The sequence below is a fragment of the Apteryx mantelli genome, chromosome 4 (genome assembly GCF_036417845.1).
Source record: "Apteryx mantelli isolate bAptMan1 chromosome 4, bAptMan1.hap1, whole genome shotgun sequence".
Lineage (NCBI taxonomy): Eukaryota > Metazoa > Chordata > Aves > Apterygiformes > Apterygidae > Apteryx > Apteryx mantelli.
The window spans coordinates 15,542,037-15,566,283 of record NC_089981.1 but is presented as its reverse complement, the minus strand read 5'-3'; positions in this window follow the sequence as shown (position 1 = coordinate 15,566,283).

Here is a 24,247-nt window from a genome sequence, read left to right as displayed (position 1 = left end):
AGGCTCTACACAAGCTGTGGCCACCAGGAATCATGACAGGGTCCTGCAGGTAGTCAGACTGATGGAGCAAGTGGTGTCTATGTTAAGGACCTCCAAATGACTGAGGCAAGCCATTGGTGGTAGTGCTATGAGATGGGCACAGACTTCAGGAGACAGTTCCTATATCCTGATATAGGAATAGTCACCTGGAGAAAAAAAAAGAAAAAGAAGAAAAAGAAAACCACACCACAGAGCAAATAGATCACATACATGCATTATGCAGCATGTGGACTCAAGGAAGCCTAAGAATCAGGCCTCATAGATATTCTCTCCTAGCTTGAGTGAGGAGAGAAGACTAGAGAAAAGACATGGGTTATGTAACCCAGACACCTGGTTCAGCTTCATTGTCCTGTTCCTCACTGACCAAGGCAAGCAGTAATTTAAGTAACAAGCATTTATTGAATTCCCCAATACCTTGCAGGAGAAGGAGTTCTTTCCCCATATCAGAAATGGGGGGGGGGGGGTTGAAGGCAGGCTGGAAATAGCATGCATGTTAGCAAGCATAGTAGTACTGAATATTTCTGCTCTGTCACCTACGTACAGACTTTTTCCCTTGAACTCAGTACATGGTAACTAGACACACAGAGAAGCAGAAATGAGAGGTCCCACTTTCATACATAGCCCCCTGAAGGCAGTCTGGAAGAGGACTTATTAAAAGATAGCCCAGGCCTCATGGCATAGACTAAATAGACTAGCTTCCCCCTCTCACTGTTTACACATGGTGCTTACAAGATGAAAAATTCCAATGCAAACAAGTTTGTTAACAAGGAAAATATTTTTCATCCAGAGGGTGACAAAACACTGGGACAGAAGCCTAGAGAGACTGTGATATCTTCATACTTGGAGACAGGGAAAAACCAGCTGGATAAGACCCTTAATGTCTTAATCTAATTAGGCCTACTTTGAGCAAAAGACTAAATTAGGAGACCTACAGAGAACTCATTGAACATAAACTAGTCCACAATTTCACAACCCTGTAGATCTCCACTTCAAGAAAGAAAAAGCATGCTACAGTTGAAGGAAATCAACAGGAGCAGGACACCCCTAGACAGACTGAAAAAGAACAAGTCTAACTAAGTAAGACCTCTTGATAAAATTTTAAAAGCTAGAAGCACTACGAGTTAGTCATTCAGGGCATCTAAGCTTTTTGGTCACAACACTACCTTGCCAAGGATAACTTCCAAGCTAAAGAATTTGTTAGGCAATACACATCCCAGGTGGACTGCCACAGACCTTTGCTTTCAGCAACTAGAGAACAATTCCCCCTCTTCTGCTTTACAGAAAAAAACACAGATGTGGCTAACAATGGCATTTATATAGGAGCAACAGCTGTGATTGCCACCCACATGCCCTTTCCTACCTCACCCTATGAGTATGAATATGAAGCATATTAATTTGTGGTTTTAGGGATTAGTCATGGAATCTCTCTCCTTTCCCTCTACGTTGGATGTATATTCCCTGAGATGTTGCAGAAATCCTCTGCGCCCTCCGGGGTGACCCCTTCATTGATGTTAGGAGAAACAGTGCAGGTTTCCTTGACTGCAGAAGCAACTTTGACACCTGTGGTATGGTCAGAAATACAAGTTTATTGTCCTGTTCCAGGCTGTGTTGATCAGATTCAGGACTAATCAACAGGTACCCACAAGCAGCCCTAATGTCATCAGTTTATATTTCTCTTTCCTCTCTTCCCCTCCCAACTATGCTTTCCCTTTTGACTCCTGTTTTGCTCGTTTCACACCTGTATTTGCTATTTATATGATGATGTTGGTAACTGTAGCCTTCCTGAGCAACTTTGCTAAGACAGCAATCCTATTTCACTGTCTTTCAATATCCTTCACCCATGGGGAGTTCCTGACAAGCCTCTTTCACTCTCTGTAATGTCCAGCAGTATCTTGTGTTTTTATCCTATTAGTGTAACCTCGGGTCATGGAGAGCCACCTGCCCAGATAGATAAAAGCCTGTTCAGATCTCCTTCTTTTTCACAGTGCTGGGTATTACCAAGAGTGGAATAAATCCAAATCTTCTCAACATTTTGGAAAGAGACCATCTCTGTTATACAAAACAGAAATAACAGAGATAGGTAAAGTCTGTTTATATTTAAAAGTAGACTTAAACTTAGCAAAACATCGTTTCAGGACAATGTGGTACTAGAATGTTACAGTCTAGGAATCCTAGAATAGCCTCATTTTCACACGTGTTCTTTGTGGCTTGTATGTCCAATTTATTGATAGAATTGATACAGCAGCAGCAGACTGTAGTGATGTATTCTTCCGTGCAAACAAATTGCAGTTACTTACCTTTGGTTTAATAAAGACATGATAAGTGAAAATGGATATGAATTTAACTCTTTTCATAGTCGTGGAGTTTAAGTGCAGCTGACATCTGCTATGGAATATCATTGTAATCCCATGCAGACAAATGCATTTGAAACCTTATTTTCCCCAGAGATGCTGACCATCCATTTCTGTCTTCACAGGTAACTCTGTATATCCTGCACACCTTCAAAAGTCAGCTCATGAATTCATACGTCCATTTACCTACTAGTCAGACAGTCAGTTTGTTATGAGTGTGAATGGAGCTTTGTTTGGTGCAAAAAAGGGCAGAATTAATCAAAGAGTGTTTTCTATCAGACATTTGTCTAGTAGAATGCCATCAAAGTTGACTGGAAAGAGTTGGAATCCAACCAGCAGACTTTAATATCTTTTTCTGAATAAAAAAAAAAATATTAGTATCACAGTTATAAATATGGCACTGAAGGAATAGTTGGTTTATTTGTAATAAATCTGGAGTAGCTCTACATGCATATGCCTGCTTATGGAATTCATCTCACCTAGAGATATACCTTTAAGCATGCCTTCGTTTCTGTCTTCCATCTTAGTTTCTTCTCAATAGGGAGGGGGGGGAAAAAAAAGTAACAGGTGTTTTTACAGAATGGTTCATCTAAGTATCTTAGACATCTGCTACATGATGAGATGAGTTATGCCATAGAAGTGCCCATTTTTTCCTTCCTTTTCCCTATTCAGGATGTGTAGAACGATAAGTTCAGGAGGCTGCAGCCAGGGCCTGTCCCTCTGGCCCTGAGCCAGGTGGGCAGAGAAGACCTGGAGATGGTAGCCGAGTTCAACCAAGAGTCCAGATGACCAGGAGAGTTCCTGGTGATGAAGCAGGTATGAGGTCAAGCTGAGAAGTCAGCCTGCGGGTCAGAGTCAGGATCAGGCCTGGTGAGGGTAACCAGGGACAGAGAGAGTCCAGTGCCTACTGGGCAGGCCCAAAGTGACAAGATAGGTGCAGGGTCAAGCTGGGAAGTCAGTCCACAGGGCAGGGTCCAGAGCAATGGAGTCTGCACGCTGAGCTGAGCTGAGCTGAGCTGGAGATCAGTGCTCCTCTAGGGTAGCTCAGACAGAAACTGAAGGCCCAGGGTTGAGCATAAATGGGACTCCTGGGCCCATTGGCGGGAGGTGCAAGTAGCTGCCTCAGGCGAGGATGATCAGGCCCATTAAGGCCTGTTAGTGCCCTCAGACCCTGAAAACAGTAGTAATATTAAATATTAAATATTAAAAATAAATATTAAATATTAAAAACTTTTCTGTAATAGCAAGAGCTACAGCTTTACTGTGAGAAAGTACAATTGTGACACTTTTGAAGGCGATTAGTTTCACCTAAGTTTTTACTTTCAAGTTTGATGCCTTGAAGATATCCCAGCTTTGTTTTCGACTGTTGCTAACTAGTACCAGTTCAGCAGTATCGCTTCCATGTTCTGTTTCCATTCCCTTACCTCATACATCCTTGTAGTCTTTTTTTTCCTGACTCACAGTCTGAAGGTGATCATTAACCTTTTAGCAAAAGCGGGTCACATTCATCAGGCACCTTAGACTGTTTACAGTATTAGTGATGTGGGCGACTCGAGTCTTCCATGCAAGAACAAAGTTACCACACAGCAGGTGCTCCTGAGTGACAGCCTACCCTCTTTTGTTGTGGGTGAATATCCTTGAATCAATTCACACTCATCGCAGGCTAAAAATGTGCACACAGAAGAATTTTTTACAAATGCTGAGGCTGGGATTCATCCTACTTAAGTTTAGGCTTCTGTTAATGAGCTGCCAAAGCATAAACCAAACTTGTAGGCTCTTTCTATAGCTCATGAAGGCAAATAAAAGTCTGTTTGCCTCCATAGTTTGATCACACCTGTCTCTGTCTCCCTTGAAAGGTCTATATTTATATCTATGAATTACAGTAAGGAAGAGTGTAGAGTGACCAGCTCAGGTTTATGGAATTATTTCAAGTCCACGTTAATGCAGCTTAATGCTGCCCTGAGTTCTGGTTTTGGATCACATTCCATCTGACTCAGGGAGCTGGCTCGTAGAGAACAAAAAGCCACTGGCTTCAGTAGAGAAAGACTTCAGTCTCAGCTGCTTTGGCCATGGAAGTAGCACAGAGAAAGAAATGGAACCTGCTATAACACTGCCTCAATACACAGACTTATTAGACAAATGGGTGTAAGACCATTTTTCCCTATCCTTAGGAAGGACTGCAAGTAAAGGTCCCATAAAAAGCTACACTCCCTCTCACTGGGGGTCATCACTCAGAGCAACCCATTCTGCCCATCCTGAACCACTTAGACCCCTTAATGTGTAAACGTAGTGTCTGAGGAAGAAATATGTTCCACTCTTCCATATCCATAGCTTTGTCACTAAGACTGACAGGTGTCATTAAGCAATAACCAGTCAGTTCCCAGAGCAACTCTGGCAGCATCTAGAAGTACAAATTTTCTGCAAGCAAACATTTTCATGCTTCCTAGAATACCATGGAGGTTTCAGATATTCCTGACTAAACTGTGAGAGAGGACTACAGCAAAGAAAGATAAATAACCCAGACAAGCAATACCTGCTGATCCACTTTTAACCCAGCTATCTCCTGAACACCACAGCTTTCATATAGTCTAGACGAGAACTCCGGAAGCCATTACATTGCCAGTCTAATGCAGTCTGGAAGAGGACTTGGTCCAATGCAAATACATTGCAGACCTCATGGTGCAGCCCAAACAGACGAGCTTCCCTCACTCATCATCTTGCACATGGCACTGCACATTCATTGTCCCAGGAGTCGCCCCCACTCCACAACACGAGCAGCCACTGTAAGCACAGTCTAACTAAGGCTGCGTTACCTGGGACATTTCTGCCTGCCTAAGCCCCACTGATGACTTTCCCTGCTAGGGACAGTCAGAGCAGATCACTCTTCAGCTGAGTAACCCAATTCAGCTCTCTGCTCTGAAGGCCAACAGTTTGTCGAACAACCTCAAAGCCCTCGAAGTAGCACAAGTAAGCTAGCTTTCCTGGCAGGTAGAGATGTCCTTAAACTCCTGCCAGAATCAGGGGAAGGGTCTTTGTTCGTATGTCTCAAAGGCTCCTCAGCTTCCCAGAACAGCTGTCTTCATCATCTTATCGTAAAGTAATTTCAATAAGTGTCCAGTGATATTGCAAGAACAGGGAGAGAGGTTAATGGCAAACTGTTACTAAAGCATGATATCTATGTCAACATCTTCCAATAGACCATTATTTTTCTTTTCTTCAAAAGAGTTAATTATTCAAGGACCTTAGAAGAAAAATATATGTGGGATTGGGTGGAAGTGCAAAGGCAGTGTTAAGGCAGAGGCACCAGAACTCTAAGCAAATCAGCAGCGATTACCTACTTGAAGAATTTTCTATCTGCATTTGAAGAAAAATCTACCCCGATGGATGGACACATAATCTGAGCCTGGATGGTCCACAGATGAACAAGTTATCACAGCAAAATATCTGCTCCACAGATGAGCAGGCTGCCTGAAACTAGATGGTCCATGAGACAAAGAGGTTATCTAACAAAGGACACGAGTCCAAGGGTAGATGTGTTATTAGAGACAACAGGAGTCTTCTGTGGAAAAACCAGCCAACTGTGTATCAGGACTGTGCATTTTAATGAGAGGAAGAATTATCAAGTTTGATCATAATTAATAACAGAGGTGGATTCACATTCAGATGGCATACTTCAACTCCACAGAGTTGCTCTGCAGCTCTTCAGAGTCAGATAAGCAGAACTGATTCCTCTGATATCTTACACTGTACTGCTATTTACGTGAATATGGTCTTGTTATTATTAAAAGAATTTATATGAAAGTTTGCAGTCTAAAGCTTTGTTAATTGTGTTCAATTGATCTTATTCCTTACCCATGAGATCTGGCTGATAAATCAGGCGCAAAAAAGCAAGGAAGATAGAGATGCCAAGGGGAGAAGAAAGAGAGGCAGTAACAGGAGCAGCGGTGAGTTTGAGGCTGCTGAGGCTTTCTTTGCACCATGCAATTACTGTGCAGCTATTTTGTACTTCTTATTTCTTACCCTGTCCCTTAGTCTCATGGGCTAGGGAATTACTCATGCCAGGTGGAATTACTCTTCTTTTGCTATAGTTATCTGGAAGTTAATTTTCTAAATCCAAGGTACTTGGGCTTTCTGGAGAGATGATAGGGACAGGCATGAGCAGGGTTCACTGAATTTGCTAGGATACTTATGTCATCAGTTTCACTAGTAAAAAGTAGTAAGGGCAAGGAATGAGACGGGCATGTCCTATAACCAATGACAACAAAGACACCCTTAGAGGATGATTCCTTCTGCTTATCACACTTATCTTAAGATGGGATGAATTGTCCTTTGAAGGTGATATTGCTCCCTTTGTCTCTAGGGGGAGCCCAGAATAGATGTTGACTGGACCCCTAACCAAGGGTAGGGGAAATTAATTCACGGAAGGATTCTTCATTACAGTGCACCTGCTGAGACTCCTAATTAAGGCCTGGTGTCTTGCAGGAGATCTAATTTACAGACATTAAACTGCATCGAGAGTCATAAATACACCAAGTACTTCAGTAACACCATTTTTCTGAAGAAAGAGTTGCAAAGTGGCAAGCTGACTGTTAGAATATCACATTTCATATTGAAGTTGTTTCTCAGCGTGTCACTCCACTAATGTTTCACAACGCCCAGGCTGCAGGTCAGCTGCAACATATAGGGAAAAGAATGAGCTGTTGCTCTAAAGGCAGTACTGAACTGCATACTTCTGCAAACATCGAAGCAAAGAACATTTATCTGGGCATTTGTCTGGAGCAGGGAGGGGCTCTACTGCAAGTGTGAAGTCCTAAAGTTTTTCTATTTAGACAAATCTTCTGATTAGTTTCAGTAAGATGTCTTTGTAGTGAAGAAGGAAGCTACTCACTATTATGAAGGTACATGAAATGTTTGTAGCTTTTGAAATAAGAGTTTATTTCTGAGATCAATACTGCCTAAAATATCTTGCACCTTCAGGCAAGGAAGGTAGGCCTATTTCTTCATTTTAGAGATCAAAAAGATCGTTTTCAATCTGCAGATAAAATCATAGAATAATTTAGGTTGGGAAGGATTTCTGGAGGTCATCAAGTCCAACCTCCTCCTCAGAGCAGGTTCAGTCAGATCAGATTGCTCCAGCCCGATCCCATTGAACTTTAAATGTCAGCACAGATGGAGATTCTACAAATTTGCACCTAATCCAGTGTTTGATCACTCACGTTGGGGCAGGAGAGGGAAATTTCCTCCTTCAGTTTCCCAAGTAGTCCGTGGAATAGAGCAACCTGTTGATAGCAAGCTCATTGAAGCCCTTTTCTGAGAATTAACTAGGCTAGTTGCTGTGCTTTAGAGCAGAAAGTGTTTGGTAGGTTGGAGATAAACAACAGCCAGCTATGCAAAGATAACTCCGTGTGTAAAGGCAGTCTGGTCTTTTGTGCATCTAAGCAGGGTAAGCATTTTGCTCACTTAAACTGTGTACCTAACCATTATAGGCTGGTTTTAATCCTGCTGTCTGCTTCTGGAAAAGGGCAAGTACTTCTGAAGATTTGACTCAAGGGGGGAATAAACTGGCTTGGTACCTACAGTATAGACAGTATCTACAGTATCTACAGTACAGAGTAGATACTCTTGTCTTTCTGGATGAAACAGGTCAGTAAGAGAATAGTTTTGTACATATGCAATACCTTGAAGCCTATGCTAGAAACAGACCCCAGCAAGAATTGAAACCTCCATTCAGTCACCCACGTGATAAAAACTCCGCTTTGAGAGCGTCAGCCAGGTTACTGGTAACCTCCAATAGATTAACAATAATTTTTCATGTGAGGTGAAGCTGGTAGAACCTTACAGGGATAACTGATTCCCTTTTTGTTCAGGATTCCTTCCCTTTTAGCATGAGATTTTTCACCCTCTAAATGGAAAGTATTTCATTTGGTGACTCTTCCCAATTTATTCCTGAGCAGAAGATGGCCCCTTTTCCTTGACAACAGGGATGCAAGCAAATGGGAAATCCTTTCTCAGCCAAACCTGGAGGATCTTGTGGTATCTGCTCCTCTTTGGGAAGATGCAAAGCTGAGTTTTCCTGCTGCTGTTGCCATTTAGTGCTTGCCAACATTTCTTTCAAGAGAGGAAACTCTTACTTTCTTCTGCCAGGATGTGGATGTGTTATTTGTATGTTTACAAGTTGCAGTCCCAAAGGTCAGGGTGGTGGAGGTCCATGTAATGAAGGCAGGTCTTAGCAAGTTGGCACAGCTGCAGCCTAACCATTATATTCCTATTTCAGCAAGGCTGAATGGGGGCTGCTTTGCCCTGTTAATGGACTTTGTGGCCCATACTGAGCTCTAACTACCCTGCTACCAATGCCCGGGGGAGTTAGCTAATAGGCAAAAAATGTATTGGTGATTGCAATACAGGAAGAATGATGTCTGAACTAGTGTCAGGACCATGTATCTTCAGGAACAAGTGGGCCATTGCCCTCGGAGTGGGCCATTTGGATGATCCTGTACACCCAACCCTGGCCACGAGTGAGGGGAGAAGAGTGCTCCATAGATGTCCTCAAGAAAAGCAGACTTTTTTCCTTAAAAAAGGAGAAAGAGGTCACACGAAAACCATTGTAGTGCCAGACTAGGACTTGTGTTTCACAGTGCTGCTGTTGCCTTTTGAATAAATTATTTTATCTTTCTGTGCTTTCTTATCTCACCTGAAAAACAGGAACAGTACTCCCTTGTAACACAAGTCATTTCAATGTGTAATTAAAGAAGTCTAGTCAGAAGCTATGATGAAAATGCTCTGTACTTCCTTGTGGCTACTGAGACAATCAATTGTGTGTTGCCATTTTCCCATCACTTCTAGGTGTTGAACCAGTTTCTTGTCGGGAGATAACATGAGTGTGCTAGCAACATGCCTGAGAGGAATCACTGTGTGGCCATTGAGTTTATCCTCTCTGGACTAACAGAAAGCCAAGAGGTGAAGGTAACCTGCTTTTTTTAAGCACATTGATAGGGAATCTTGGAATGATCATGTAGATGAATGTTGATCCCCCGGCTTCACACACTGTGTACGCTTCCCTCAGTAACTTGGCTTCTGTGGATTTCTGTTACTCCTCAGCTATCTCCCAAGGTTGCTGGTGAACTCTTCAGCAGTGAGGAGAGCCATTTCAGTCAGTGCCTGCGTGGCACAGCTATTCACTTGTCTCCTCATGGCTAGTGCTGTGTGTCTCCTGCTGGCAGTAATGGCATATGACTGCATGTGGCTCTCTGTAACCCTCTTCTTCATGCAACTGTCATGTCCTCAAAAGCCTGTACACAGATGGTAATCATCTCCTCTTTCACTGGCTTTGTCCACGCACTTGCGCAAACTATCTCCACCTTCACATTCTCTTTCTGAGACTTTGGTGTTATCGGTCATTATTTCTGTGACATCCCCCTAGGATCCAGCTTTCATGCTCTGACATCTACAGCAAAGAGATGGTACTTCACATTTTTGGTGTGTTTCGTGGCACCTTCACATCTCTGGCAATTCTCATCTCCTCCATCTACCTCATCTCCACCACCCTGAGGATCCACTCCTCCAAGGGCAGATGCAAAGCCTTCTCCACCTGTGCTTCCCATCTGAGAGCTCTCTTCTTGTTTTATGGCAGCACCGTTTTTATGTGCGGTAGCCCAACATCCAGCTACTCATTGGACTGAGATAAATGGGCCTCTCTGTTCTCTACAGTGGTGACTCCAGTGCTGAATCTTATCAGCTACAGCCCGAGGAATAAGGAGGTGAAGGATGCTCTGAGGACAGTTTTAGGTCATATCAGAGAAACCTAAGAAGACTTGTTAGAAAGAGAACTTTGTTTGGGGAAAATTTATCAAAACCTTGGTACAAAGAGTAGGACTTCCAAGGAAGATTTGATCAGCTTCCAAGGGGGAGATTCAGAAAGGTACTTAATTGTTAGAAGTGATTTTAGGTGGACTTTTAACTGGTTGTATCTGCAACTTCTATCTTGAAAGACTGTATTCCTCTGCTGCTGAAAGCTGGAGGAATCCTGACTTTTAACTTGCAAGTTCCAAGCACAAACAGGACTCCTGCCTGAGGAGTGCGTGGCACAGAATTGCAGTTCTCTCTTCTATTAGGAACGTTTGCTCATGTAGGAAAACCACCAGTCCATCAAGATGAGAAAAAGCTTTCAAAGATATTCAAGAGGAGAAAAGCAATGTGATTTGAATTTATGGCCATTTCTGCTATGTCTTCAGTATTTGAAAGGAGTAGCCTCTTCCAGTGCAACACACAGAACCTGAAGTTCTGGAAAGAAAATCTTGGAGAACAGACACCCGTGTTTTTGCCCCCCAAACACTAGCGAAAGTAACTGTCCCTCTTCTGTTAAATCTCCCTCTTCTGTCACTCATTACTACCTCCTTTTTCCCCTTCTGCCTGGAAACATGAAAAAACTACAGCAATGCAAAAAAGATTGATTTCTAATTTTGCTACCATTGTGAAGTAACAAGAACTTATTCCTGCTTTTCATCTCCACATATCAGCAATCCACTTGAGGCAACTGAGTGAACTGGTAGTTATTTTAAGGACATTGGACATAATCTGAAAGTTAATCAAGCTGCAGTGTTCTTTCACTTAAAAGAATGACGGAATAAGATGGTGACTTACCAACAACATGTCTGCCATCAATGTGATTTTGAGAATAAACGACCAATCATTTCTGGGAGAGGAGAAAGTTGGGAAAGGCTTTGGAATCCTTTTATCAATTCAACTAAGCTAGCTCTAAGGATAGGTGTTCTAGCGCTAATAGATGTTTCATCCCTTCTGGCTCAGTTTACAAATGCTGTCCCTCAGTTGGCAGAAGGAGTTGAAATCTTTATTGAGCTGAAAGTGACAGAATTAATCTCAGACAGGTGAGAGGTTCCTGCCCCTGCATAAGGTTTACAGTCAAAGGGGGATGGAAAGAGGTCTTGCGGATTCCCTTTGCATTTCACTGCAAGCCTGTTAGGGCTGTTATTTCCCCTGACTTCCTCTCCTTAAAGCTGTGCATAACTCTAGCAAAGGTTGTGTCCCTGTGATCATCTATGGCACCCTAAAGAAGGATTTTCCAATCTCTTTCTTTCAAACTGCTGCCAGCATATTTTACAGAGAGCTGATATGACTGCGAAACATCATTATTTTTGCCCAAAGACACACAGCTGGGGAGAAAACTTATCTTCATATGTTATAGTCTGAATTTTGATCAAGTAGTGATGATTAAAGGCCATCACTATCTCAGAAACCGTTCATCTCAGTAACGCTAAAATTAGAATATGCACGGGTAGTAAAAGCATTTGGACTATATGCACTATTATCCCACTGGCCTGACGGTCCTAAAATGCAGGAAAAAGAATGTGAAAATGTAGCCTTTTGGTCCTGCTAGTTGTCATCTTTCTGTTGCTGCAGAGGCTGAAGCTCAAGGTTTATCTCTTGTTTCTCATCATTAAGTATCGTCAGATATGTGAAGATCACAGTTTTTACACGTATCAATGTTGCACTGTCCTTATCTTGAACAGAGAAGTGAGATTTTTAATCCAGATTTCTGAGGTGACCAAAATTGTCTCTTTCAGTGGACTCCCAGCTCACAGGAAGGAAATAGCTTGAAAAGAAATCACAGGCATCATTTTATTTTCCTGTGTATGTTTACAGGTCTCTGGGAAGAGCAATGTACACTACTACTCTTCCAGAAAATGACAGGTAGGTTGTCATCAAAGAGCTTCCCTGCACAGCAATGAGTCATGTCTGCACACCTCTCTCTGCGCTGATGTTTAAGATAGTCAAAGCCATCCAGAGCTAAGCATCAGCAGAACCGGCAGCATGTTTCAATCAAGAATCACAATCTCAAACCTAAATATGCTTTCTGACAAATATCATCAAAAAGAACAGATTTTCATGAGCCCTGCATTCATCTAAGCCCTGCATTCACCTATCCCTTAGTCTCCACCTTGAGAAACCCAGACAAAATTAGGGAATTTAAAATGTTAAAGAGCTGCTGTCTCTTCAAATCTACAGTTTGCTTTTCTAAGAAAGCCTTCTGATCCACCATCCAGAATCCTGTTCCTCTTCTTCCCTTCCCCAAATCTCAGTTCCAGGAGGAGATTTGGGGAAATCCCGGCCTTGAATCACTTGTCATGACAGCAATGCTAAAGTAAGTCCATTTGCAGTAGAACAGCATTGCCCAGAGTCAGGAGGTCGCAGGGGCATTTGGGGGTTTCCCTGCTGCAAACAGTTGAGGAAAACTCAATGAATCAAGAACAGTACTGTTAAGAATTTTAGGGAAATTTTCAGTGTTCAGCTAGGAATTAGGTTATGTTGTGTGGAGTATGGAGAGGTATTGGATCCCCGTATTTCCACTGAGATACCTATTCCTTAGATCTTTATAGTGTAAAGCACCAGACGACTGGCCAAAGTACGAAACTTCATCCAGGCTCTAAATAAAGTGGTGAAAAATGTCCCAACAATTAAACTGGATTGTGGCTCCAACATTGACTATGGTATTTAACCGTGCTTGGATTGCTGCTCTGATAGATTATAAAGCTCAGCTATGACATAAGGCCAAGGCCTTGGAAAGGTGTTAGCAGAGCTCCTTTAAATGAAGCGTTCCCAGAGACACCAGGTTGGCACAGACTGATGAAAATCGGAGTGAATGCCTGGCATTGGGGAACGGCCTCTGTGTCCATCAGTGTTCCTGGGAGCCTTGGAAAGTCTAGTACAGTGTATGTCACCCTTCACTGTAAGGCAGACACCTAGTGCAGCATCCTGCTCCTCTCATGCTCCTATTTTACCATGCAATGAATCGCAGTCCCCTCAAAGGTCTCTTGCTGTCTTCAGCAGCTCTCTCAAGTTGAGGCACCTCATGTCAGCACACCAATATATGTGAGATGAAACCTGCTTGTGCTGTGCCATCCTGAAGGATTTGCTTTCTCTTGGAAGCTTAGCACCACCATCACTTTTTTTGTGTGGAAACGTGAGCAGACACCACTCTCTGAAGCTCGTAGGAGCTAGTGGGAAAGCACAACCTCTCAAAATACCTAGCTATTCCTCTTAATGCCAGGAGAAGCCTAGACCTGAGACTTACACAGCTCTAAGGTGTCTAAAGGTAAAAGCCCCACTACCACCCCAAAGGCTTGGGTTTGACTGGTGACAGTATGCTCACATCCTTTTGACTGACAGTTTCCAAAGAAAGATGAGAGCTACATGAAACCTTGAATTTAGTTTCAGTTCTATTCTGAACAGCCATGCTAAAAATAGAACAACATTCCTGAAAAGTCCCTCCTGAACACTTCTCTTTGCCTCCCCATGGTTGAGATGGACCCCAAAGAGCTGTGCTATGCAGCCCACAAAAGAGATGGTCTTCTTTTCAGCAAGAAGGTCATAAATGAGTTTGGGAACTGTGACAGTAGAGTAACTGATATCTACAAAGGACAAGCAGCTCAGGAAGAAGTACATGGGAGAGTCCAGCTGTTGACTGTTCTGTATAGTGTTGATGCTAAGCAAGTTTCCAAGAATAACAGTGGCATAGAAGACTAAGAAGAATATGAAACATACTTTTGCTAATGTATCATCTTGTGTGAATCCCCGGAAGACAAACTCCGTCACTTTTTTTTGTTCTTCATATACGTCACGTAGACAGGACCTGAAGCACAGAATAAGGCCACCTGTGATGGCATTAGAAACACAGTGGTATCAGTACACATCCACGTCGATCACTGGTATGTTCAATATCAATGTATTCCCTTTTATGCCTTTTGGGGAAAGTTTCCTTTCAAAGTCAATGCTTCTCTCAAGGAGTGACAGTTGATATCTAACTCAGAATGTATTACTGAAGTGTGTAATAGCAAGCTCCGTTTATTTATTCGAGGGAGTTGGTGGAAATATCTTCCAGATTCTTATTTCTGATCTTTGCCCCTTTTAAAAAGGAAGACTAGTCACTAGGTTCCCTAAACATCCACTTTTGAAGTGTTGATTTGGAAATGAAAAACTGACTGAGAAGGATAGTGCATGTTTTGATTTGAGTCTCAACACATTAGTCATGCCCTAAGGAATTCTGCTCAGGCAGTGAACGTACCTTCTTTTTCAACCCTCTGAGGGAATTCAACAGAACTAGTCCTTACTATTGCTCTCTGACTCTGGTAGAATGTCCATGCATTTTTGTGCAACCGTAAGTGTTCACATCATGACACAAGGCAGCTGGCTAATTAACATCACTTCAACTATCAGTGTAGATCCTTCTGGAGGAGGTAAAGTGGACACCTACCTCATGTCTGTTTAGCAGAGATGTGCCTTTAGGCACAAACTGTCTTTAAGGCGCCCTAAGTGAAATCAGACCATGTTCAAGGGATGCCAGGAAACCTGAAGCAGGAGAGTCATTGTCCTATATGTGCTGTACTGGGCTACATCTTGTGTGGATGGGTTCCAGTTATTGCTCATGAGTTTCTGGGTTGTGACCTCAGTCTCCAAAAGAGCAGGCTTGTACTTCCTCAGACCACCTTTCCTACAGTACATGGGTGAATACTGGAGATAATCTGCATTAACGATGTGTCAGTAAGGTTTTTGTACACCTCAGCCAAGTTCTGGACTAGGCATGGAAACGCCCATAAACACACCTGTGATGCCACTGGGGTAATAAATACACCGCTGCTGAATCTCTTTTACTCACCAACACCCTTGTATTCACCTTTGCTGCACTCTAGTGCAGTACGCAAGTATCACTAGTGTTCAGTTTCTGCACTGAAAAGACAGACGGCAAAAGCTGTATAACAATGTCCACAATACTGGCAAGTCCTTTGGGACCTTAATCCTGTTCCACAATCACAGGTCAACCAGTTCTTTCTCACGAGATCTCTGCCTCTTCCACCCTCCAACTTCAGCAGCAGAGGAAATATTCTTTCGTGTCTCCAGCCCTATCTCCATGCCACTCCGTGGGCAGAGGGAAAGCAGTGTGGGGAGGCCCAAAGCGTGTGTGTTAAGAGCATTGTTGCCACGATGTGTACAGCTAGAGGGGACAAGTTAAGATTGAGTACACAGGAAGTGCTGCAGCTACCTATGGACTCCTTGACTCTGTAACACCAGAAACTTCCTTTTGACAGATATTTCTGGAAATGGCATATAACTGAAAAATAAGCAAAGAAGACACCAATTAAAAGAAAGGGTAAAAAAATGGGAGTTCTTTCTACTTCATAAAATGTACCTCACAAAAGTCACTCAACAGTGATGCCTCTTTTCAAAGGCAGGATTTCATAGTCATGCTTGAACAAAACAAAGAAGCAAGATCAGAAAACTTACACAGTTTATATTTGCTAGTCTCCAACAGTTTGCCTGCTGTTCTCCTCTGATGACCTCTCGGACCACTTCAGGCAGTTTCATCAAAACCTCTCAGCTCCAAGCTGCTTCTTGTGTGTCACGAGAGCAGTCCACATCTCTGCCAGGGCTGAAAACTACAGGGGATGAAATGGACAGCCTGAATGTCTAGCTCCATTTCTCATTCTGCAAAAACAACTTCCAAGAGCATCTGCAAGAACAACTCTCTCTCTCCCTCTCTCCAGATGGGGAAGTTGTGGCAGAAATATTTCAAGTAAATTACACAGCAGAAGCACAAGCTTACCAGAAGCAATGAGATCGCAGAGGCATGTGAAGTTTTCTTTGTCAGAAAGAATCAGTGGACGGGGAGCTGAAATATATATTTTGGACAGCTATTAGAGTAATCTCTACAGGGTGACTACAGGTGGAGCGTGATCACCTAGACCGTGTCACATTATGTGGGGGTTTGCTTGCGTTCTTGCTTGCTTTCCAATGCTGTCCAGATAAATGGACTTCATTTAGTATTAGCTATGTGCTTCTTTTGGAAACATTTCTATTTAAAATCAATGTCATGGCTGACCATTTGCAAGAGTTTGTGTTCACATTGCCCTTGCAATCAAACATTTTTTGAGTAAACATGTCTCTTACACGTGTCAGATATTTTTTCCCTTCCAAGCCAATATTTCACATATGCTTTCTTCTTTCTTATTAACTTGCTCTTTCCATTGCATGTTTGCAGCAGAAATAAATATCAGAACTGTGCTATATGACTGTTGGCACTTAGACATCTGGTCTGTACACGTTTGAAACAAGAAGTAAACGAGGAAATTATTTCAAGACTTTAAAAATGTTTGTGGTCAGGCCTCACTACTTGCCATGTATTTTTACTCAGGCAATGCAAAATATAGAAGCAGCTGTTTAGTCCTCGTATTAAGTCATTATAAGAATCTGGGCCAATGTGTAGAGGAATCAAATGTTGTTGTTGTTGCTGTTGACGCCTTCCATAAGCTATGGTCCCGCTGTTGCCTGCTAGCATCCGGCAGCCAGAAGAGAAATCAGAAAAATCATGGCATTCTTCCCCAAAACATTAAAAAAATAAAAAAAGTTTTAAAATTATAAGCCTTAGCTTGAACTGGCCGTGTGCCCTAACCCCTCAGCAGTTTCAGTATGAAGGGGGTCAGTGGGCCCCATCTGTCTTTCTACCTGCCCCACCTACGGTGAGACAGAGCAACCTCTGAAGGCGCCTGTCCCTCTCTGTTGACAATGGTGCTGAGCTAGACAACTGACCTTCATTGCATGAAGAATTTAGACTGCTACAAATAGGTGGGGATGGTCCCACCTTTAGCTGTGTCCACAGAGTGTGAATGCTGGGTGAGGGACATGCTGGCCCAGGCCTGAGGGCCACTATCCCTCTAAGCCTTGAGAATCGGGATTTATCCCAGTTCCGTCCTGCTGGCTGCCATCCACATAACCCACCATGGTGAGGAGAAGACACTGAGACTTCTGCAGTGTACTGGTGCATGCCTGTGAAATGGGAACCCACTCTGCCACCCCCTGCATAGAGCAGAGAACATTCGGGGAACCAGAGCATTTCTGACATTATCCCAGGGTTTGGTCTGTAGATCTGCCGCTCTCCTGTGCAGGGAACACCTTCGTATCTTGAATCACACTTAAGCCATGTTAAGGTGCAACACAAGTGCAAGCCAGTGTTTTTAGGGAACATGAAGTGAGGAAAAAAAAAGAAAGTGCTTTAGTTACTTTCAGAGTGCATTACACAGATGTCTTTCTCCCTCACGCACCTGATTTGCTCTTTTCCTCCTGGCAAGGTTGGAGTCATTGTCCCGTGGCTCCTCGTGGCTCCTTTGTCCTCGTGGAGAACCTTAGCTGCTATAACTAACCTCCCTGTGGCAGCTTTGACTGGCTCTGAGATGATTTAATCTTCCATCTTCACATTTCTTCTCTTCCCTCCTGCAGGAGTAGCTGCTCCAGCTATTCCCTTCGAATACATGTTTCTTCCTTTGCCTGGGCCTGTAGATGTGCCCTGTTGGGCTAGGAGGCAAACAGGCCTCGAGTACAAGAATTATTCCCAGACAGCTCTTTTTTTTCATTGACACATAAAATTGTGCCCCCCAATGCTTTCTTTGCCCCCTAATGTTTTCTTTGGTGGGGAGAATTTCTTACAGTGAGCAATTTATCTTTCACTTGGATCTTTGATTCTCTGTTAGTCTAAACAGTAAAATGCAAAATCTGAGGCAGAGATGAAGGGCAGAGGGGATGGTTAGGAAGGAGGGCATTAGTGATAGGTGAACTACTGCAGAAAGGCAGAGAGTTGCACTGGAATGGGAAGGGGAGAAGCTTCTCCTCGTATCATCTGCATCAGCAAATGACCCAACCAGCATCTAATATCAGCAGTTTAATTGCTAACCCATGGATTCAGCATATGACAATGCAGTACTCCTAAGAAGGCATTTACTCCAAAGTAAAGGGGAAGGAAGCCTTTGGCACAATTGCTTCCAGCAGTAGGGGACCAGCAGCCTTGCAGACACCTTGGGCCATCGTTTCCTAGCTGAGTAGACTGCAGAGTAGATGGAGCTTACCTGACGGAAAGTTTACACCTGGGAGAGCTCGGACTAATGGGATGCTCTGCCTGGAACACATTTTAATATTTTTGATAGCATTCATTTCTTTATTTGCTGGTGTCTCGACAGTGCTTGGAAGCCCCAGTCCTGGGCCTGTGCTCTTCAAAAAGAGAACATAAAGGGAATCCCTGCTAGTCACACAGTTTGCAGTACCATTCCAATCAAAACATGAACTTTCAGTGTCTTCCCAATTACTGCAACAGCTAAAACCAAGCTTTTCTTCAAAAGGGAGCTTTCAGTAAATTTTCCAAAATGGAATTATAGTGAGAGAGACTTGATTTTCTCAGCTCCTGAGAAAATGTTACTACAGTTCTACACCTCACCCTTTTCACTCCAGACTTTTCTATTCCACAGTTTTCTCATGGCACTTTTCATCTCCTCATTTCTCAGCGTGTAGATGAGTGGGTTCAGCATGGGCGTGATGACAGTGTAAAACACGGCTACCCTCTTGTCCTCCGAGAGATTGCTGGATGGGCGTATGTAGATGAATGTGGATGGCCCAAAGAAGAGAATCACCACAGTAATGTGGGACCCACAGGTGGAGAGGGCTTTGTACCGCCCTTCGGACGTTCGCCTTTTCAAGGATAACAAAATGACAATGTAGGACGTGACCAGGATGACGAAAGAGACCAAAGTAATCATTCCACTGTTGGCAACGACAATGACGCCCACAGCATAGATGTCGGTACAGGCCAGTTGTAGTAGGGTATGGACATCACAGAAGTAGTGGTCAATTTTGTTGGGGCCGCAAAAAGGGAGGCTAACGGTTATGAGGGTCTGCACCAGGGAGTGCACAAAGCCCCCCACCCATGAACCCATCACCATCCAGCCACACACACGCCTGGTCATGAGGGTGGTGTAGTGGAGGGGTCTGCATATGGCAGAGTAGCGATCATAGGCCATCACTGTGAGGATGAAGACCTCAGCGCAGCCAAAGAAATGAAACCCAAATAGCTGTGCCATGCAACCCCAAAAGGAAATGGTTTTCTTCTCAACAAGGAAGTCAGCAATCATTTTGGGAGCTGTGACAGAAGAGAAGCAAGTATCTGCAATGGACAGGTAGCAGAGAAAGAAATACATGGGGGAGTTCAGACTTTGACTGCTAACTACAGTGACAACGATGAGCAGATTTCCTGCCACAGTAACAATATAGAAGAACAAAAACACCACAAAACATATTTTCTGCACCCCTTGGTTCTTTGAAAGGCCCAGAAGAATGAATTCCTTCACACTGCTTACATTCTCCATGTTGATCAGTCGGGTGCCAATATGCAATATACAGCTTACACACCTGGGAAAACAAAGACAGACACATGATTCATCAGCATTTTTTCATTATTAATAATGAGTTCTATTTCAGAAGTGCATACAAACCAAGAAAGATATAGCATTAGTATTAAGTTTATGAATTGGTTAGTTGCTGTCATGTATTTTTTCACAGCTATTTAATTCTCCACAGTACAAAGCTTCTGCCATGGCTTTGGTTGCATGGAGATAGGTGCACTCTGTGATATATTCCTTAATCCTGATCCTCCAGGATTTTGAAGGACTGGCTCCATGGCTGGTAGCCTTCCATGCACTAAGGACAAGGCCAGAGTGTTCACCTTGGGCACTACAAGGCAGATAATGCAGCATGTTTGCCCTCAGGGGAGACAAAGTCCCTGACAGCAATCTTTGTAAAATGGGTGTCTTTAAGAATACCTGGAAATATTGCTCAGAATGATGATTTGCTTTATAAGTACACATGATCTTTGAATTCTCGTTTAGAAGGGAAATGTAACCACATGCAGAGAAAAGAACTCTCTTGTGTATAGACATTTTGAAACATAAATATGAAATGTCACAGGCTGAAAAATGAGTTCTGGGAAGGTTATCTATCATGGAGGGGAAAAAAATTGCACATATGACTTAATGTAGTATTTCATATTGTTCTAAATCTCAGCATTGTTTCTATCAGAGGAAGGAAGAGATCTTCTGTCCCAGCACTGTACTGATTTTACCTAGTATGATTTTTGATACGCTCTGCGTGATGCTTTCAAGGGTTAACTTAGCCTAATGAAGCTAATCTAACTAAACTCCTTCAACAGCCAGTATAAGTCTCTCTATAGGCTGATTCAGAATGACTGAATTAGGGTCCTTTGCAGAAACCTTTTTTCCTCCACTCACTACGAGGAGCTTAAGTAAATTAGCACCACCAGGTTAGAATGACCTTTAGAGAATAATTCCTTTTGGTGCACGAAAGTAGCTCAGAGCTTTTTGTATGCCATCCACCTTTTTCAGGTTATGGCTGAGCTCCTTGTCCCTAGGCATTTCTACATCCATACAGTTTCTCATTCGAGACAAGGTCACATTCCAGCATAAACATGGGACTTCTTTGGTTCACCCTGTATTCCAGCTACAACCTATCGAGCATTACATGTCACTAATAAATGAGTAGCCTACATCTTTAGAAAGAGTGTAACGTCTCTAGCTTGCCGTTATGCACCCAGACCACCAGAGTTCCTTTGGCCAAAGAAGTCTGGGAACCACCAGATGAAACTCTTCACAGAGAGTTTAAGGTAAGCCAAAAGCAGGCACTCTTTTAATAAAAATATCCACTGTATGGGCTTCCTTCTAGGATCAAAACATTCCCCGTCAGCTGGTGTTAAAATGCACCATTTTAAGTCCTGCAGAATTACATCACAACCAGGTCTTCTCATTTGTCTTGGTGATCTGTGAGCAAATCTGTGGAATGCTTCAGTTAATCCAAGTTGTCTACCAACTACTTCAATCTGCAGCATAATCAGAAAGTCTCGTGCAGGCACAAAGTGAACAAGCATCCACAGGAAACACTGAAACTGAGGAAACCCAAGATTACTTTCAGACCCACAAAGTGAAGCTGAGAGAGGAAGTGGGGAAAGTTAGGGACTTTTCCTATGCTTACAGTTGTACTTACACTAGATGAAAGTTTTTCAAGCAGAAGGGTAAAATTTACATGGATGGTTCCCTTTCAGATCTTTTACACAGAAAAGGATCAGTAAGAACAACGGGAGGTCAGTTTCTCCCTCGTCTTACCAACTCGTGATCCTTTCTACCCCTCTTCCTTCTACTGAGCAATGATGTAGACTTCTCAACAAAATAAATGACAGGGATGAAATGAGCACACCTTTATGGCTGTGCAGTACCCAGTCCAAAAGAAATAGCTGGGCTCCATCCAAGCCAGAGCATGACTGGAAGCATACCACAGCAATCCCAGGGCCATATTTAGGCAGTCAGAAAGGAGTGACCAAGAGAGAAATGGTCAGGGGAAACTGTATGCCTGAATACCAGCAGATGGCAAACTCCTGAGCTAAAAACAAGGTGTGCATCTACAAAAGGACCGATTCACAATTCAGACAGCTCGACTATGGGTCTTGCTTGATAAGGTCCTTTCCATCACCACCAAACTGCATTTAAACAAACTACCCATCTGTCTGATCTCACCTCATCGACTTAAGTCATGTAGGCACCTGTACCTAAGCTAGGCATATTACACCTGACCAGTCTACTTGTAGATGTGATGAATCATGTGCTGCAGGTACCCATTTCTTACTGTTGACTCTAAGAGGATTACTAGAATGACTAATTCAGTAGAGGATTCCCACCAGTTATGGCTTATCTCTTCAAGTGCCTTTGCAGGGATAGACCTGAGCTATATGACATAATGCAATCAGCTGCAAAATAAAATGAATCTCATGTGTACTCTTAACATCTCAAAAAGGGTGAGAAATTGCACCATCTCCTTACTGCATGCATTCTTCCCTAAAATCTCAGGTGGTTATGGGAAACAAAAGAATAATATCGAAGCAATCGAATCTGCGGCTGTAGAACTAGCTCTGTGTATGATTCTAGCCAAAGACAACTAGAGACAGTTGATAACTTCAGTGGAAGTTCCTTTCTGTATTTTCACATTTGTTCAAGAAGAAAGGAAAAGGAAGAGGAAAGCAAAGCAAAGCAAACAAAGCAAAGCAAAGCGAGAAGCCAGAGAAGCTGCAAAACTTACCTCGCCTGTGTTTAGAGATCTAATTTTTTGTGTAAGGGCTGTACAACTTTATCTCCTCAACTTCTGTCTCCCCTGGTATGAATGTGTTAGAGCACAGCGCCTTTAAAGAACATAGAATGGCTTCTGGAAAGCTTCCAAAACTTGCTTAGGAGGTGGCTGTTAGTGTATAATCCAGTCCCATCTAATTCATTACTTGCTTTCGTGTGTCACAAGTGTATCTTGATGTTTCCTGCCTGTGTGAGAAGTGGTTTAATAGGCTGTGTGGATGATGTGACCTGGGTGTGCTGAATGATGCTTTCATATCCCAGGGCTGAGAAGAAAACCATTTAAGTACCAACCTTTAAACCTCTCCCAGGAAATCTTCCACCTGAAGGGCTCTTGGGGCTGGAGGAGGGAGGGGTGGAGGCTTGGTGAAGGGAAGGCGTGAAAGAAAGGGGCAAAGGAGGAGAATGAGTTCTGTCTTGACTGAAAAGTTTAAGTAAATATATTTTAAAGAAAGAGTTGTCAGTCAATGCTTTTATAATGATATCACAAAGGCATTTCAGGGTTTCTCCATAAGAAATAACACTCAAAGGAGTAGCTGAGTATTCAACTGGACAAGCATATGCATGGACCTATGCAGTTAACGCTTCTTGGAGTTCTTCCTTCCTCCAAGCTGATAGTTGTATGGATTTCCCCTGTGTAAAGGGCCATTAGGTCCACTGCTCTGGCTTCCTAGCATTGTGAATGCTAAAACAGTCCATTTGTAATCCAGATATTTTCTCTCCTTTTTTAACTTCTGTGTATTCCAAAAAACATGTAAAAGAGAAATCTTCATTAAAGAAAAAAAGAAAGAAACCTCAAGCTGTAAGAAGTGTCACCATCCTCCAGGGATGGTAAAGAATTCCTATCACAGGAGTCTTTTAAGGACAGGTTGGGCTCATTTCTCTCAGGAGTGGTTACGATTAAGTTTTTATAGGGACAGAAGATGTCCTGGGTGACCTCTTGATGACCCTCCAAGTCCTATCTCACCAGAAATTTCATCACTGGAAATCCAGTGAATAAAGCCTCTTTGCAAGAATTTGCATGTTTTAACAGAGGTCAGTGAATTACCAAGTCAGTCAAAAAAATCCTTCATTTACGAATTGGGAAACTGAGGGAGGACATCACCTATTTAATGCGGATGGAAGTCAGCGAGTTTAACCCTGACTTAGTCACTCTAGGCTCTTCTGTGGAAAAAAATGAATGTCTCTGGAGGCAGATGCATCTGATCTACCTCAGAACTGATTTTAGGATGCGATTAGGTCTGAAATAGACACCTAGCTTTTAAACAAAATAACTTAGGGCGGACAAATCTCACTGTCATGATGGGCCCCATCTTTCTTAACCTGAGCAGCTGCAGTCAAAGGTGAACCTATGAAATGAAACAAATGAAGCAAACAGACATGCTGATTTATATCAGCATATCATCTCAACCAAGGCCCAAGTCAAATTCATCATGGCTCTGAACTCTACTGTGTATTTGTAGCTTACGCCTCACGGATGTCAGTAAAGACATTGTCTCAGCTACTGTCCTTTCCTTTGTTTTGCTGAAATTTCTGGAAATGCGGAATGGCCTGATAGCAACATAGTTAATGTCTCCATCTCCTCTGCACAGAATGCCAGCGATCTCCACAGTGAAAACAGAAATCCTACAGTTAATGAGAATAAATACTGGTAAAGAAATGCCTTGGTGAAAATAGTCCCCTAACTTAATTGTCCTTTTACTGTCACCTGGAGTCTTGGGCAGCTTAATGAGGGTTAACAGTAGTCACTACAGGAAACAAGAGTATTGGGTAGGAAGGTAAACAAAGTCTTACAGTCTTTGGGAAAGGAAGAGGAGCAACAGATGACAGAAGCCAGAGATC